Source organism: Tachypleus tridentatus, chromosome 13 (genome assembly GCF_004210375.1).
Source record: "Tachypleus tridentatus isolate NWPU-2018 chromosome 13, ASM421037v1, whole genome shotgun sequence".
Lineage (NCBI taxonomy): Eukaryota > Metazoa > Arthropoda > Merostomata > Xiphosura > Limulidae > Tachypleus > Tachypleus tridentatus.
Window position 1 is genome coordinate 65,532,186 of NC_134837.1, and position 17,644 is coordinate 65,549,829.

General features: G+C 35.3%; 1 protein-coding gene across 2 annotated transcripts in view; it reads right to left on the bottom strand.

Moving 5' to 3' along the window:
* Positions 1-17,644, bottom strand: part of LOC143237076 (protein Wnt-5b-like) — a 65,019-nt gene that overhangs the window by 41,206 nt on the left and 6,169 nt on the right. The gene's annotated exons all lie outside the window — the stretch shown is intronic.

Consider the following 17,644-nt stretch of genomic DNA (forward strand, 5'->3'; position numbering starts at 1 on the left):
AAGATTTTTTTTATTTTGGTGAACAGCTACAAGGATGTGACGTCATACTTACACCATTATTCTAGGTTTGGCTTGTTTTTGAATTTCGCACAAAGACATAGGAAGGTTATCTGCGCTACGCATCCCTAGTTCAGCAGTGTAAGACTAGAGGGCATAAACTTAGCCATCACCAAACATCTTGTAAATTCTTTAAGTTTAAACGACATATTATCTTTGACTAATCAACAACATCTTACAAATTCCTTAACAGAATAGTGGGATTGACCGTAACACTATAACGCTCCCACAGCTAAAAGGGCGAGCATATTTGGTGTAACGGGAATTCGAACCCGCGACCCTCGAATTACGAATCGAGTGCCTTAACCACCTGGCCATGCCGGGCCAGAAAGTTTAAATATAACAACCCATGACCCTTGTATTAGGAGTCAAGTACCTCAATCATTTGACCATGCTGGGGCCATTATTCTAGGAGGTGTCATAACTGTTCTTCTACCAATATGTCTTCAATGGTATGAGACTGTATTTTGTACAAAATTTGTACCGTTCATAGCGAAAGTCAACTAAAATAACAAAAACAAATAAGTAGTTGGGTATGTATAAGTTGGTAAGACTATGTTTCAAAGCATTTGAATACAAAGAATTGTGTAAATAAATAACTAAAACGGTCGAACAAACAACATTTTTAGGTAAACAGTTAAACGCTTTATTTATGATATAAGACTTTAAAGGACGACGTGAATATACGTCGAACACATTAGAATGTTGGTGATGGGGCCTTTGACAGCCTAAAAATAGTTTTTTAATGTTTGCACCTAAATATTAATCGTTTCAAACTCATTAATTAATTAAGTAAAATCTTTGAGATGCTGCGCTTCTGTCGTTTCAACGTAAGCGATTCTGAGGAAACCACATTTCAGAGTTTTTCCACAATTTGGCGCCATATAAGACATTACACCTCAAAAACAAACAAAACCCGAGATGTTATCTCCCCCTGCAGGAATCAATAAAAATGTCTGTTAGAAGGTTATACATAACCTCCTGAAGCCTGGTAGTTAAGGTGTTTTACTCGCCCTTTCAGCCGTGAGAGCGTTATTATGTTACGGCCAATTCCACTAATCCTAGGTAAAAGTAGTCCAAGAGTTGGCGGTGGGTGATGTTGTTTAGCTACTTTCCTTCTAGACTGTTACTGTTAAAGTAGGGACGGCTAATACGGATAGCCATTGAACAGTTTTGTTAGAAATTCATAATACAATAAAATCTTCGTAAGTTAGGATTTTTAAATATTTTATAAAGAATGTTGATTATGAGTCCAAAACAAGATATCAGAACTAAGATAGTCTGTAACCCTTCTTTTTATATATGTATAAACACGTAGAAAATATATATATACTTTTAACTTTACCTTGAAAGTATACGTTCGTATTACTCACATAAAGTTTTATTTTTATAAGTCAGACGTGCCAACATGCTTTCATTTGTACCATCAGAAAAAGACGAGTTGTATCTATCATTACCATGATAAGTAATTTATACAGACGAACTGAGGCTAATAATAATACTTCCCTTGGGTTTATCCTGGTTTATTAATATGATTATTTTCCCACTGTTTCGACCAACATAACTTAAGGATAAACTTCAGATATCTGCTTTACAAATCTTCGAATACCCCACCTCCACCCTCCTACAAAACTTTGAATAAAACAGATTGGTGAACTTCATAAAACAATGAAATACGGACATAGACTACTTCTGTAACATAAAAACATGCCGTGGTCCGAGTTGTTTTTAAAACTGAATCTCGGTGTGCGCTGTAGTTTGTTGTGATTAATTAACGCCAGAATGAAACAAACAAAAAACACGTACGAAACCTTCCTTATCTTTTGTTCAGATTCATGTTGAACATGGTCCACGTGTTGTCACTGGAGATGTCTTCCCCATTATCAACACACTGCATGTAACATGAACCAGCGTGATGATCCATTCAAGAATGTCGTGATTATGTTATGTTTTTTAATTTCTTATTATTTGCTTCTTCTGCTATCATCCACTTTTTCTCTCTTTTTTCTTTTTTGAAGAACATTAAATGTCACGTGCTGACTCGAATGTAATCTTGTTTTATAAATAATACGTGGGAAATAACTTCAGGTTGGCGACTGAAGACAAGCCTGTTTATCCAATTTATTAAAAATTAAAATACTTTGAAAGAGAAGAGATAAAGGTAAGTAAGAATTAACTAAGTATAAATATTCGTATTTTCAGTTATTGTATCAAACTGAAGCATAGCGCATGGTTCTTCTGAATTCGCGAGTCTCGTGACTGTTGAACGTGTAATCTGTTCAATACGTGTTTGACTTCAAATCATTAAGAGAAACGAACCATTCAAAACATTAAGTCCTAAGATGCTTTACGGATATATATAACAAACTAGAATTAAATTGCGTAGATAACAGAAAGTATACCAGTTGTTTAATGGTTATATATGTATATTAAAGGTTTCTTTTTCCTCAGAGATAAAACTGAAGAAAAAAAATTGTGACGTAGAAACCCAGTGAATTATTTGATTGGTCATATCCTCTGCTGTGACTTGCTGTTTCATCCCTTAAAGGCTCATCAGTACAGCTTGGGTCAGCAAATCATAGAAAAGCCATTAGGCATCTTATAACGGCGGTGTGTACAAAATACCTATGGAATTTTGAGTCCGTTTGTTTTAAACGGAGTGAAAATCCTATAAAACTGATACTAATTGTAATTGTTGTAATTCTAGAAAAATGTGATAGTGTCCATAAATTGTTGGGAATATTTCGTCTTTCAGTTTGTTTTACAAACGAGGGTGAGAAACTAGTTACGAAAAAACAAGAACAAAAACAGTCGAATAAGGAGTAAAGCCTAGTTGCCTGAAGCCACAAGCCCTGGAATTCGATTACTATTAATTGTCCTCAGCCTATTGTTTCATATGTGTAAGTCTTTCATTTCAGAATTGCAAGAACATAAAATAACATAATTCAACCCCTCAATACAGAGCACGATTAAATGTAAGACATTCACCCTACCACTACCAGTAATAAATAACTTATTATTTTTTTAATTTGTACGGTTATATTACAAAAATTAAAAAAGCTCTCTATTACCCACACATATAATACAAGAGAATCTAACATAATCGTTAAACAATCACCTTTAAAACATGTTTATTTAATTTAAGTTGTAATCTTCCCAAAAGGGGGCCGAGATCTACCGGGAAGAGACCGCCTCTTTTAACCACTCGTACCACAATACAGTAGTGCGTTGTTTATCAGTCAGTCAGTAGACACTAAAATTACGTCACATAATGGACGCTTGATGTTGCAATTTGTACTGCCGTAACGTCAGTAAAACGTTCATATGTCACGAATCACGAGAAGAATTACGCACTCTGTAGGCTACAATACCGCATGACATATGAACTTCAAAAGGAAGAAATAAAAATATTTGTACCGTTTAGTTTTGGTTTTATTTACTATTAAATCAACACATTTTCGGGGACTCTGCGGAAGTACATGTAGTATAAATAACTGTGTTGTCAGGCATATTTTGTTTTGTTTATTTGTTTGTTTTGGAATTTCGCACAAAGCTACTCGAGGGCTATCTGTGCTAGCCGTCCCTAATTTAGCAGTGTAAGACTAGAGGGAAGGCAGCTAGTCATCACCACCCACCGCCAACTCTTGGGCTGCTCTTTTACCAACGAATAGTGGGATTGACCGTCACATTATACACCCCCACGGCTGGGAGGGCGAGCATGTTTAGCGCGACGCGGGCGCGAACCCGCGACCCTCAGATTACGAGTCGCACGCCTTACGCGCTTGGCCATGCCAGGCCTTGTCAGGCATAAGTCAGACAAAACAACCTGACTACATACGTGATATATGTCTTACATACGTTCACGTTATTGGCAACAGCTTACGTTTTACGTAATATTAGGTGATATTATTAGGAAGTTCGCGATAAAATGTCTTAACTGACATCCTTATGTACACAAGACAGTACAAGCAAACCGCCACTGAGTAATATCTAATAACGCTAATGTTCTTGCTTTGTTATGAAAGTCAAAACTCAACTGCATATCAAGTAGTTTGAAACAAATTAGATTGTTGACTAGATTTTGGTAAAAAGATACGTTATTGTGAAATTGATTTTCTTAAGAAAGTTGAGCTATTGTTGACTAGATTTTGTTTAAAACATTAAGTAATTGTTGACTAGATCTGATAAAGAAGTAAAGTTATTGTTGACTAGATTTTTATTAAGGAAGTTAAATTATTGTCGACTAGATTTTGTTAAGGAACACAATAAACTGCAAGTCCAAATATAAAAGCAACTTTTAACAAATTATTATTTTTTCTTTCTTTTTTTTTAGAATATACACAAATAGCACTGGTTTGTTGTTGTACGGAAAATAAATTATGTTATTTAATCTAAGAAATAGATTTAGGAGTAAAGTTGAAAATGAGAAAATAAACTGAATCAGTCACGCGATGATGACATCATGTTATAGTGGCTAAGCTACCATGAAACTTTATACGATATGTGATGATCAGTGAGGCCTAAATAACAGTCAGGTTCAGTTGTAATCTGATGATGAATTGATGACTTCCCGTCAAGCACACTCTCCTATATATTTAAAACAGAATTCTATCTCCTCAAGCATAGAAGCAGGTAAAGCAAATTATTCACTAGATGACGCTTTCGTTCGTAATGTAATTACATCTTTCCTAGAGCTACTCTGTATTCTCCGGTAATGCAGTTGAAACTTTAAAAAAAAAATTAGATCATTTTGAAAAAAATAAATAAATCTGTAAAATGTATCCTTCTTTCTCTCAGGAAAAAACAACAACATAACGAGTTATACCTTTTTAAAAATTTGCAGTTAAATGACGTTTCTAATTATTTTCACTAGGGAATTCGGTGAACCTGGTTTGTTTTTTTTAAATTTCGCGCAAAGTCACACGAGGCATATCTGTGCTAGCCGTCCCTAATTTAGCAGTGTAAGACTAGAGAGAAGGCAGCTAGTCATCACCACCCACCGTCAACTCTTGGGCTACTCTTTTACCAATGAATAGTGGGATTGATCATCACATTATAACGCCCCCACGACTGAAAGAGAGAGCCTGTTTGGTGTGACGGGGATTTGATCTTCGGATTACGAGTCGAGTGCCTTAACCACCTGGCCATGCCGGGCTTCAGTAAACTTCGATTCCAACAAACTTAAGTTACTCAGTATAATGACAATTATGATACTTATTTTTAAATCAAAATTCATTTAAAAATTACTTATATTTTTAAACCCCAGTACACAAAAAACGACTTGAAACATCTTATTGTAACATCTTCCGGAATAAATTACAAAAGATTTTTTATTCACTTTACATTTTACGCGATAAGTAAAGTGCGGGAGTTTATCACACATCACTCTTTTTTACAGTACTATTCGTATTCAAAACCAACAAAATACGGTAGCTAAACCATAAAGCCATTTAATAATATTTTAACATCATAACCAAATAATCTTTCCTTGTCCCGGGACGGGGTAGCGATGAAAAGGATAAAAAAGACAAATATATTATAATTTATTTGTTAACTACAGTACGAAAAAAGTTTAATCGTAACTTGTTACGTTTGTTTAAATTGTGGAACAAGTGACGATCGTGCTAGAGGAAGGGGTTTAAAATCAGTTTACTCTTATCACTAATGCTGGTCACTCACTACATACGATAATTAAAAAAATTGACGTGTTAGAGACAAGATGCATTTCATACATGAAGTGATCAGTTGTTGTTTTCCTCGTTTCTTGTAAAGTTGTCTTTGTCGTTATCTTTCTAGACATTTTTCTTCCAGTAAAATGTCACTAAACGTACATAATACGGCTTCTGTGCTGTCTACTTCAAAGCTATGTTATTACTAGAGGATAATACAGCTTCTGTACTGTCTACTTCAAAGCTATGTTATTACTAGAGGATAATATTTCAACTGAAAAATTTTGAAGACCTCTCTGTTCCAAGGCATGAACATTATTTATGGCATAAGATACGAGAATCACTTTGAAAGCCCTTGAGCTATGCAATTAAGCATTAATTAAATTATGTGGGAAGTTCATATACGTTTAAGGAAAAGTAACGATTTCGCTCTTGGTCACTGTTTTAAACTATATGAGCTATTTTTCGAAGTCTTCTGTATGTATTCTCACAGACATCAAAACCATTCTAGTAGTGGCGATCAAACTGTGTTCCTTGAAACCACCGTGGAAGTCCTCAACATTTTTTCTCTGATACAATAAAACTAATGTAGCAGCTATCCAACCCTGTTACGTGTTCATCTGGAGGTCTTCTGCCTTTGTTCCCTGATACAATAAAACTAACTTAGTAAATATCAAACACTGTTCTATGTTCTTATAGAGGTCTTCTATCTTTGTTCTTCGATGCAATAAAATCATTCTAATGGCCAATAAATTCCGTTCCTTGTTTTAAGACATGTTGTCCTTGCTGTATATCTTCGATCTCTGTAATCAGATACAATAAGACCGTTCCACTGTTTTGAGAACAAAGATCGAAAACAGAAAGTTTCTGGCTATCAAATTCCCTTAAATGTTCTAAAGTATAAGAATTATGTGAGATATTCTTAGCCTCCTTATAAGGGCCACAATATAATTTTTAGACTCACAGTCTATGCCTAAAGTATAAAAACCAACTTAATCCCTTGTTCTACACACAAAGACACGAGTGGCATTCCAAAAATTATCAACTTCTGTTTTAGACAAGAAAGTGCTTTAAGGTTTTTCCATAATTGTTGTTCTAACGTATCACAGCCATCATGTAAAGTTTCGCTTCGACAATCTAATTATTCTAAGACATTGGAACAATATTTAAAGTGTTCAATATTTGCCCTAAATCAAGTAAACTATTTTGGAGTCCCCCCGGTTCTCGACCCCTGTTCAAAGTTCTACTATGTAAAACACATTCTTGAAGTCCTCTATCTCTGTTTTAAGACGTGACAGCCTCTATCCAGAACCCTTGTAAAGGTGAATGGGAACCATTTATGCTTCAATATACAAACATTATTTGAAATATACTGGTCTCTGCTGTGAGCTTGAAAGACCATTCTCAAAACACTTTTAACTCTGCTAAAAAAGCATTATAACCTTTATGAAGGTTATCTTTCTTTGTTCTCATACGTATCGAAATGAAAGTTTACATGAAAGAAGCAAACACGCATATATGTATGACTCCTTTTGGAAACACAAGCACTCACATCAAATATGTAGTAAGACACTCCACGAACATGCTTTAATGATTAAAAATATAAAATTAGAAATCCCGCAAATAGTAAGTGATTGAATAACTAGCAATAGGTTTGGTTTGGTTTGTTTTGAATTTCGCGCAAAGTTACACTAGGGTTATCTGCGCTAGCCGTCCCTAATTTAGCAGTGTAAGACTAGAGGGAAGGCAGCTAGTCATCGCCACCCACTGCCAACGCTTTGGCTACTCTTTTACCGACGAATAATGGAACTGGCCGTCACATTATAACACCCCCACGGCCGAAAGGACGAGCATATGTGGTATGACGGAGATAACTAGCAATAACTTGACGGACTTATTTATAGTGCTAAAATTTGTGGTACGATTTCTCGTGATGGATAAAATGCAGTTAGCGAATTAAGTGGCTTGGTCCTAAAGCAAACAAACCAACAAAATAAACATGTCTTCAATAACTTTGTAAATATTTTCAGCACTGCTTTATTAGCTTCGTCGTATTGGTGGCTCACAACAATGAATTATGCAATATTAAATAAAGTAAAATCAGTTATGAATGTGGTCGCTTTGTTTGTCGTTGAGCACAAAAAAAAACTAACAGAACCACACTTTAATTGGAAATCTTAATTGAAATTTTAATACCTTTTTATATACCGTTGTTAAATGTATTATTTATTTACTACATGTAAAAACGTCACCCAGTAAAATAAAAACTTGGCTTCAAACAGCGTTTTCAACCTTGATTGCTCTAAATTATGCGACTTCGACTTCTCCATAGTCTTTAGGTTTAATAGCCAACTAAAGTTCTCCCAATAAACATATTTATTCAGCAATATATACGTTATTTATGCCTCAAGTCAGGACATGACTGGTTTTCCTCTTCTCTTTTTCTGTGCTGTTAATTAGTCCTCTCCCGGGTCGATTTCTCTCTCTCTCCGACTTAAATTTTACACCAGCCTTTAACCATAAAATACAAATGTTCCTGCTAATAAAATCTTTCCAAAATGCCATTTTTGGTTCTCGACCATCTCCTGCTCGTCCGATGTTTGATAGTAAACTTAACAACAGCACCAGCCGTTCCACTAAACCCCCCCGCAGAGATCCCACCACGGTCTGAGGTTGGGTTCTTTTTGAAACACGTACCGAACAACTCGGGTTGGAAGTACCACAGTAGCCCAAGCAAATCATGGTTCCTTTGGCTATAGGGTTACGTAAGAGTTGTTTTCTCTGCTTTCTTTGTTGGAAATTGAAATCACTGCACATAAAATATCTTACGGTCTTTCCATCTGAAAAAACAAGCCAACACTATCGAAGTGTTCCGTTAAGAGTCCTACACTATTGTTCTAACAGTTCAACAGATTGAACAGGAACTAGGCGTGTGGGATGAAGTGTTACTCAACTACTGCAGTCTCGAGTTTTTATATTGCGTCACGTAAAATTTCAAGAAAGATATTTATGTATAAGTACTCTCTAGTAAACTTACATATAAGAGATTCGTTCAAATGAGTACATATATATATTTATTTCTAGGAACGTACGAGCGAGAGTCATGAAGTATGTATAACAATATGCCAACCACACTACATAAGCTATATCAAGCGCCGACGAGGACTTTCGATTATTACCATACTAGAGACATGTGTTGCATAAGACAACGCAGCACCAATTACACATATACCCTTCTAAACACATCGAGTAACGAATGGAAAACATTAACTTTTGCTACATTTGTAAGGTAGTTGGCGTCCATTGTCACTTTTTCGTCATGATCGTGAACATACTGCCCAAATCGCCAGTTAAAGAATGAAAGACGTACACATTGTGTCGACTGTAGGCCTACACCAAAAGTAATCTCCAAGATTCTGAAGTAAAAGAAATTGAGTTCTAAAAGAGAGTGAGAGGCGTTTTCATTAAAATAAATCTTAGACACTAACTAAGATGGTTAAACAATGCACAATACCGTGGCGCTAATAATAACGATATCATTGAATATTTCGTTATATCGTCGATTGCAGTCGTTGTTTAGTTTGTAGCACATATTTGCACAGGCTGTAAGTAGGGTTTTATTTAACTGTGATAACTCAAAACTAAGAGGAAAAAAATCAGTTGTGTGAATTCAGGATTATAAGATAAACGTCCAGAATGGTGATACTTATTAAGTAACTCCCCAGTCACGTATTCTGAAATAGAATATTTATTTCTATCTGACGAACCAATTCAATGCATGAGGAAGACTGATCATATCAGAGCGCTGTCACTCCTATGTTACTCCTATGGGGACTCTGATGATACGTACCATATTTTATTTCAATTGGTACAGAGTTTCACTACTTATAAAAGGACACAAAACACAGATAAATTACAGGACCCTTGGGGATGACAAAAAGGGATAAAATGCAAACGAAGTCTCCCTTAAAGTCCCAAGAGTATATACCAGATTTAGTGGCAATCGGTCCTGGATCATGTATGATCACGTGGTTAAGGCGCTTGACTCGTAATTCGAAGGTCGCAGGTTCGAATCCCCGCCACACCAAACATGCTCTCTCTTTCAGTCCTGGGGACATTATAATGTGGCAGTCAATTCCACTATTCATTGGTAAAAGAGTATTCCAAAAATTGGTGGTGGGTAGTGATGAATAGCTCGCCGCCTTCTCTCTAGTCTTACACTGCCAAATTAGCTACAGTTAGCGCAGATAGCCCTCGTATAGCTTTGCGCAAAATTCATAACAAAGAAATGCAAATAGATAATTGGTCCAATAGTTCGTCAGTTATAAGCGCAAGTAAACGCGCATTTTGTCAAATAATATTTGGGTACCATAACGCTAGAGTAGTAACGTGAAGAAATGCAATACGAATGACCTCTTGCAGATTATTTGGAGTTTGTGTTACTGTTTCAAAGAATGACCTATTGCAGATTGTTTGAATTTTGTGTTACTGTTTCAAAGAATGATCTCTTGCAGATTGTTTGGATTTTGTGTTACTGTTTCAAAGAATGACCTATTGCAGATTGTTTGAATTTTGTGTTACTGTTTCAAAGAATGATCTCTTGCAGATTGTTTGGATTTTGTGTAACTGTTTCAAGGATTAAAATGAAGGCTGTCAAACACAACAACGATGCCATGTTTAATGATCGCCCTTCCTCTGAATGAACAACATTTAAATTAAGTTTTATTAATTTCTCTGCTTATACTAAAGCACGAGGAGGACGTTAGCATCACGTGCTGACCTCTCACATGCTCTTCAGGTCAGTGATAGAAACTGGCAAGACTGATATTTAACTGGCTGTAAACTTCATGTAGACTTATTTAGACTAGCACTAAATTTAGAAGGGAAAGGTGCTTTATGTTCTAAGTGTTCGCTATTTTCTAAGAATGTTTACATTACTCAACTTCATATATTAGCAGTTACATATCTAAGAAGAACTAACTTGAGGCAGAAGTACCACTTTCAAATGGAAATTGTATAAACAGTAACATTTAGAATCTCGAGACGTAAACAGTTTCCAAATGTAAAAAGTTAAGCCTGAACATCTATCATATCTCTCATCTGAAACATAACTTATTTTTTTCAGATAAATAGATACGTTTAAAGCTTCACCAGATTATTAGAAACAATCCAGCTGTTCCTTTTTTTTATTTATCTTTAAAATGTGTTTACAGTAACAGAAATGGATCAATTAAATACAAAGTTACACATTGGGCTATTCGCGCTCTACCCGCAAGCAGTATCGAAATTGTAACTCCGCAGATATGCTTCTGGGTTACTGGGAGGGGGGTCAAGTTACGAATAAACAGAGATTAGCAACAATTTTATGACGTAACAATTTCTGTCATGACTAATGTAGTCATGATCTTGTAGTTTTACGCAAGCAAAAACAAGGTTTGTTTGCTTGAAATGAGTTATTATCAAATGTTAAGAAGTCACTGGAGACTTCTTAGCTTTTTCAATCCTAGCATGTTGCTTCTATACGCCTGAGACTATTATAAGAAATAGCAATTATATTCTTTTTATTTATTATTAAAAAATAAACTACGAAATGAACTACCTGTACTATGGTATTGAAACCCAGTTATTAGCATTATAAATCTTCAGACACACACAGCTGAGTCAAATGGAGCTGGTAGTTTTTTAAATAACATTTTAGGCTTAGTAAAATAATTACATCTTACTGTCAACTAAGTGATTTTAATTAAATATTAAAATTTCTTGGAGAAACTGAAACGTTAATTGTGCAAGAAAAAATTATCCTTTGATATATGATGTATTTTATTGTACATCAAGCCTTGTGAGAAACTACCAGATAGTTAAATAAACTGAACAAAAACAAGTTTTCTTTTCGAATCACGTTTTACTTTTCTGGAAATCTCCATACGTTCAGAAAGAAAATAGAGATAAAAACAAAGTCTGATACCTTAACAGCATTTTATATGTTTCGCGAGAAAGCGGTTTGAATGCAAATTGAAAAATAACAATAAAAACAACAGAAAGAAGAAATAGCTTTTAAACCGTGCAAACATTGGTGACAACGTCACTGAATGGAAATAGACTCGATTCACCTTGTTGGAGTTCGCGGCCAAGTTGCCATAAACGTAAACGTGGTGATTACTTGATACGGAGTTCATTAATTTTCCTGCCAGAGAAAAAAACTTAAAAAAAACAACATATCACAGTGCATACATATTACGTAACAACTAAAGACTTGCTTTTAATGTGACATAGGATGAAAAGGACGTGTTAATACTTTTATTCTTATAATGAAATATTATAAACCTCTCTAAACGACACCCCTCCATCACTTTTTTGTACACAATTTATAATTTTTCGTTCAAGTTTTCTTGTCTTGATGATAAGTGTCACACAGTTACGTTTGCTTTTATAGCAATAGTTTTCAAGCATAGTTAAATAGGAAAGGTTTAGCAAGTAATTAATTATGTTAACTGTGTAGCCGAAAATAATAAATTATTCTTTGCTATTATTTATTGAAAAGGCCCGGCATGGCCAGGTAGATAAGGCATTCGACTCATCATCTGAGGGTCGCGGGGTTTAATCCCCGTCACACCAAACATGCTCGCCCTTTCAGTCCTGGACACGTTATAATGTGGCAGTTAATCCCACCATTCATTGGTAAAAGAGTATCCCAAGAGTTGGCTGTGGGTGGTGATGCCTAGCTGCCTTCTCTCTAGTATTGCACTGCTAAATTAGGGATGGCTAGAGTAGATAGTCCTCTTGTAGCTTTGCGCAAAATTCAAAACAAACCAACTTATTGAAAAGGCAAATAAGATTTTTTCTCAAAGTTTATTATTTCTATTATATTATATTTCTATTATTTTAACTAATTTAGTTTGTACATTTTTCGTGTGATAATTATTTGAGTAATTAATCAATCAGGTTAATAGATATCAATCATTTCTATTTTCTCACACTAGCTATACTGTATAAATATTGTAATCTGAAAAAAGAAAAATTCGTGAAAAAATAGATTTCGTGTCAGTGATGTCTTACTTACTACTTTTCTTTTTCTGTTCTGATTATACGTTTGACGAACATTATCTTCCTCAATAAAAAAATAGTTCTTCCAGCGTATCATTAGGTAAATAACTGACGAAGAGATCCGATTACTATTCCAGTTGGGAGTGACTCTTAACTTTCAGTTAACATTTAGGAACTTAGTTAACGCCATTAATATTTATTCATTTTAGTGTTTCGTACTTTACAAAGATATTTCACTGAAGTTAGGTTATTTCTCCATGAGTACCTTGGCATCGGATCTTCATAAAAATAGAAATCAAAGAATCCCTAAATCTTGAACCTGGGCCTAAACTTCATAAAGAAACTATTGTTTGAGTTTATATCTCACGAAGGAGCTCTTACTTGAGCCTATATAATGTCATTAAGAAATTAGTGTATGTGCCTGTATTATACTAAATAATTCTTTTCTCAATCTGAACTTCAGTAAGGAGCTTTAACTTAAGCCTATGTTTATGTATATATAAGTTCTTGTTCGAGTCTTTGCTCCTTTATATAAGGAATTATTGTTTAAATTTTGCTTATTTAGAGTAGGGGCTCTTATTTCAGCCTGTAATTCTCAATATAAAGAGTTCTAGTTTCACTCTGTAATTCTTTATATGAGGGATTCTAGTTTCATCCTGTAATTCTCTATATAAGGGATTTCAGTTTCATTCTGCGGTTCTCTATATAAGGAATTCTTGTTTCATCCTGTAATTCTCTATATAAGGAATTCTAGTTTCACCCTGTAATTCTCTATATAAGGGATTCTAGTTTAATCCTGTAATTCTCTATGAAGGTATTCTAGTTTAATCCTGTAATTCTCTATGTAAGGTGTTCTAGTTTAATTATGTAATTCTCTATATAAAGAGTTTTAGTTTGCGTTTGTACTTCTCTACATAAGTAGTTATTATTTGTATCTGTGCTTCCCTATATTAGAATACCTTGTACTAAACTGTGCATCGTTATTCAGTCTCTGTCGTATCTGTACACACCACCATTCATCATGATTGAATTTTCTCTGTACAAAAAGGAAAAAAAAACACTTCTTGAGAATGTACTTCACCAGCGCTGGCTTCTGCTGATACTTCTAATCCGTCACAAAACCTTACGTTAGCTCGTGTTCTGCCAAGGTTGCTTTGCGTGAAACATCAATGTAAAATCCGGTTTTCCTGAAACACGTCTTTGTAGTTCAGGTCTTTTCAACTGACAGTTATCATAGTCACAAAGCGTATTAACGAACGATAAAATTAATTACAAAACGAGAGTCTGGCAGTAAACACTAGTAAATGCGCTAATTGCGCTAAGAAACAGATGAAGGATACTGTCTTGGTTAACATATGTATATGTACATGTAACTATATATAACTGTATATATGTAACTATATATACATGTGTGTTGTGTAACTTGCATAAAGTGTTTAATATTATCTTTCGTTTCTTCCTTCCCATGAAGTAGTTAAAACAACCGATAGAATATTGGCTTAAAAGTTTCCGAACACAAACACAATGATTTATGTTCTTGAACAAACAATGACATCCGAAACGACCTATGTAGAAAACTACCAATGAAAAAATGATCTTAAGTTTTGAGTTTGAGCGATATCACTTGCGTTTTATCTGCAGTAGCCTTCATTAATTTAGAATTAATAGATTAGAGAGAAGACAGCTAGTTACCACTATCTTCCGTCAGATATTTGCCTGCACTTTTACTAACGAATAAAGGGATTGACAGTCACATAACAACACTCTCACGTCTGAAAGGGCTAGCACGTTTAGTGGAGGCGGTTCGAACCTGCGACCCTCGAATTTCGAGTCGAGCTCTTCAACTACCAGACCATGTCAGGCCAACGTGTTTTAAGAATTCTGGTTGACGCCTCTATGTTTAAAAAGTTTCATAATACAGTTTATATTTCACCATCAAACGTTATTGTAAACAAACTGTATTATTATTATTACCTATTCATCAGTTACATACATTTTTCTGTGCCCATCAAAAGGGTTGGTTGTTTTACACTCGACTTGGCTTAAACTGACCATGCTCACTGTGCTGTGCTTGAGGCAAACGGATTTCTCTATGACTATACACATTCTTACTGCGCAAGAAATTATATATCTTACGACTAACTTATCAAAATTCCTAACAATGTTAACTCTTTATCGTAGTATTCTAACAATGTGATATTGCTACTTTGGATACTTTTTTAATGATATAAATTTTAATAATTGTTTGTTTTTGAATTTTGCACAAAGCTACACGAGGGCTATCTGCGCTAGCCGTCTCTAATTTAGCAGTATAAGACTAGAGGGAAGGCAGCTAGTCATCACCACCCACAGCTAGCTCTTGGGATACTCTTTTGCAAATGAACAGTGGGATTGACTATAACTTTATAACGCCCATACGACTGAGAGGGCTAGCATGTTTGGTGTGACGGTGATTCGAACCCACGATCCTCAGATTACGAGTCGAGCGCCTTAACCACCTGGCCATGCTGAGCATTTTTAATAGTAACAAAACAGGTTACTTCGATTTAACAACAAAGAAATACTGTCTTATAATTGTCGCTTACGTTCACGTGAACAAATTAAGAAGACCCCGATGTAGCTCAGATGTTATCAGCTCCCTCTTGTGGCAATAAGTTACGTAAGTGACAGTAGCCTGATTTCACAATTATCCATACAAATGCCGTCGCTTAGATGTCGCATAGAGACATCAAAGTCATGTCGGTTCAGGTAGTAGTGAGGTCATAAAAAATGGGGAGAGGCCTCACCATGGCATTTTGTCTTGGACTGGATAGTTGTCGTCACCTTCACAATACTCCAAACTCCCGGGACAACAAAATAGGGGTATGTAAAGGCCTGAAGCTTTTTACAAGTGTTAGTGAATAGCGAGCTTTCAGGAGTGCAAAACCACTTCCAGTGGATGCCTGTTTGTTAGTTCTTACCAGTATGTTCTACCGGTCTCAGATATCATAATGGCTATTGGTTCAACAAAGGTAGTAACGAGGAATCTCTAGAAAGGTTTATACTTACCAAGTTGCAAATTGAACCTCGTTAGTTATACGTCCATTCTTCTAAGCAACGTATTATCCTTTTAGGTTTTCCAGACTTTGCAAATATCCATTTTAATCTTCGCATTTACAAAACAACATTTTAAAGAGAACACGAAACGAATAAATGACATAATACATGATATAATGGTTCTCACTTCTTGTTTTTAGGGGTTTCGTAAGCATCGAATCATTCATACTGGCAGTTAGTGTGCATTTGAAAAAACAAAACAAACTAGGCTTAATAAAGCTTTGAGATTTAAACTGTAAACACACGTATGTATTTTCAACGTAGTGTAATACGCCCTTTCTCAGTTCGTGACAAAATCTACCACATCGTTTAATTTACGTATATTTATTCGTTTCGTACTTTGACCAGTTTACAGGTCAGTACAAACTTCAAAACACAAGTTTCTGGAACAAGTAAACCATCCGTTAGGAAAGAATTACTGGACTGTTAATTTAGATATTATATACATTACACGCTCAGATGTACTTTCAATCAAACAATGAGCATAACTTCTAAGTCCCCACCCCTTAACTCGTATAAATTCATGTTTCTGGAGGCTTTCCACACGTATACACGTGACGTAAGGGAAGGCGCAGCCTCGAAAACGTAATAACAACCCGCAGATCAATTAGACATTGGAAGGATGGTGAACTTCAGCCCGTGAGGGACAATAAAAAGAGATGTGAATCCATCACGAAGATGTGCATGTTAACAGAAGAACGGTGCAGTTTTTAGTGCATAGAAACTCAGCTCAATTAAACTTTAACAGCCATTTCATGTTGTTTAAAACGTGTCGGCAGCTTTGTTTTATCTCTTTCTTCTTTGTGACAGCTAGGCCCCTTAATGGATGAGTACTTTTATAAAGCGGTACTATACATTCGATTTACTGCTCATAATCATAGAAAATGCGCGAAAGTAGTATTCCTTTACCGAATAAATTGAAAATCTTCTCATAATAAAATATATATATGTCTAAGTATGTGGCAATAAAATATATTGATACCCCTTTTATTTCGTTGCTTACCAAATGTTTGTATCCTAATTGTTATACTTTGAAATAGCTTACTTAATTCCTGGACTAAATCATATATCGAAATGCACTATAGTGAAAACGTGCCCATTAACCTTCTATAGTTTTTGTTTCTATTTAAGTTTCAGAAAGGTAAAACGTTATATATACTTTTAATTGGGCCCGGCATGGCCAAGTGTGTTAAGACGTTCGACTCGTAATCCGAGGGTTGCGGGTTCGAATCCCGGTCGCACCAAACATGCTCGCCCTTTCAGTCATGGGGGCATTATAATGTGACGTTCAATCCCACTATTCATTGGTAAAAGAGTAACCCAAGAGGTGGTGGCGGGTGGTGATGACTAGCTACCTTCCCTCTAGTCTTACACTGCTAAATTAGGGACGGCTGGCGCAGATAGCCCTCGAGTAGCTTTGCGCGAAATTCAAAAACAAACAAAACAAAATAATAAGTAATAAGTAAAATAATAATACGAGGCTAAATGCAATATAAGAAAAAAAGTGTTACTTCAAATCATTCAGATTGTGGTTAGAACAAAACTTTTTAAAACTTTTTCTGGTACTGAAAAGAGAACACTATTTTCGATACTTAAATGTTATGCAACCCAAATATACTTTACACAGTTAGTAAGACAGCTATGTTTCCCGAAGTTTGACACTGAGCAAGATGACAATAGTTATTGAAGTTCAATGTTTTAAGACATTGATAGTTCGTAAAGTTGAATGTTTAGTAAGACAACAATATTTATTGAAACTGAATGTTCAGTAAAACAAC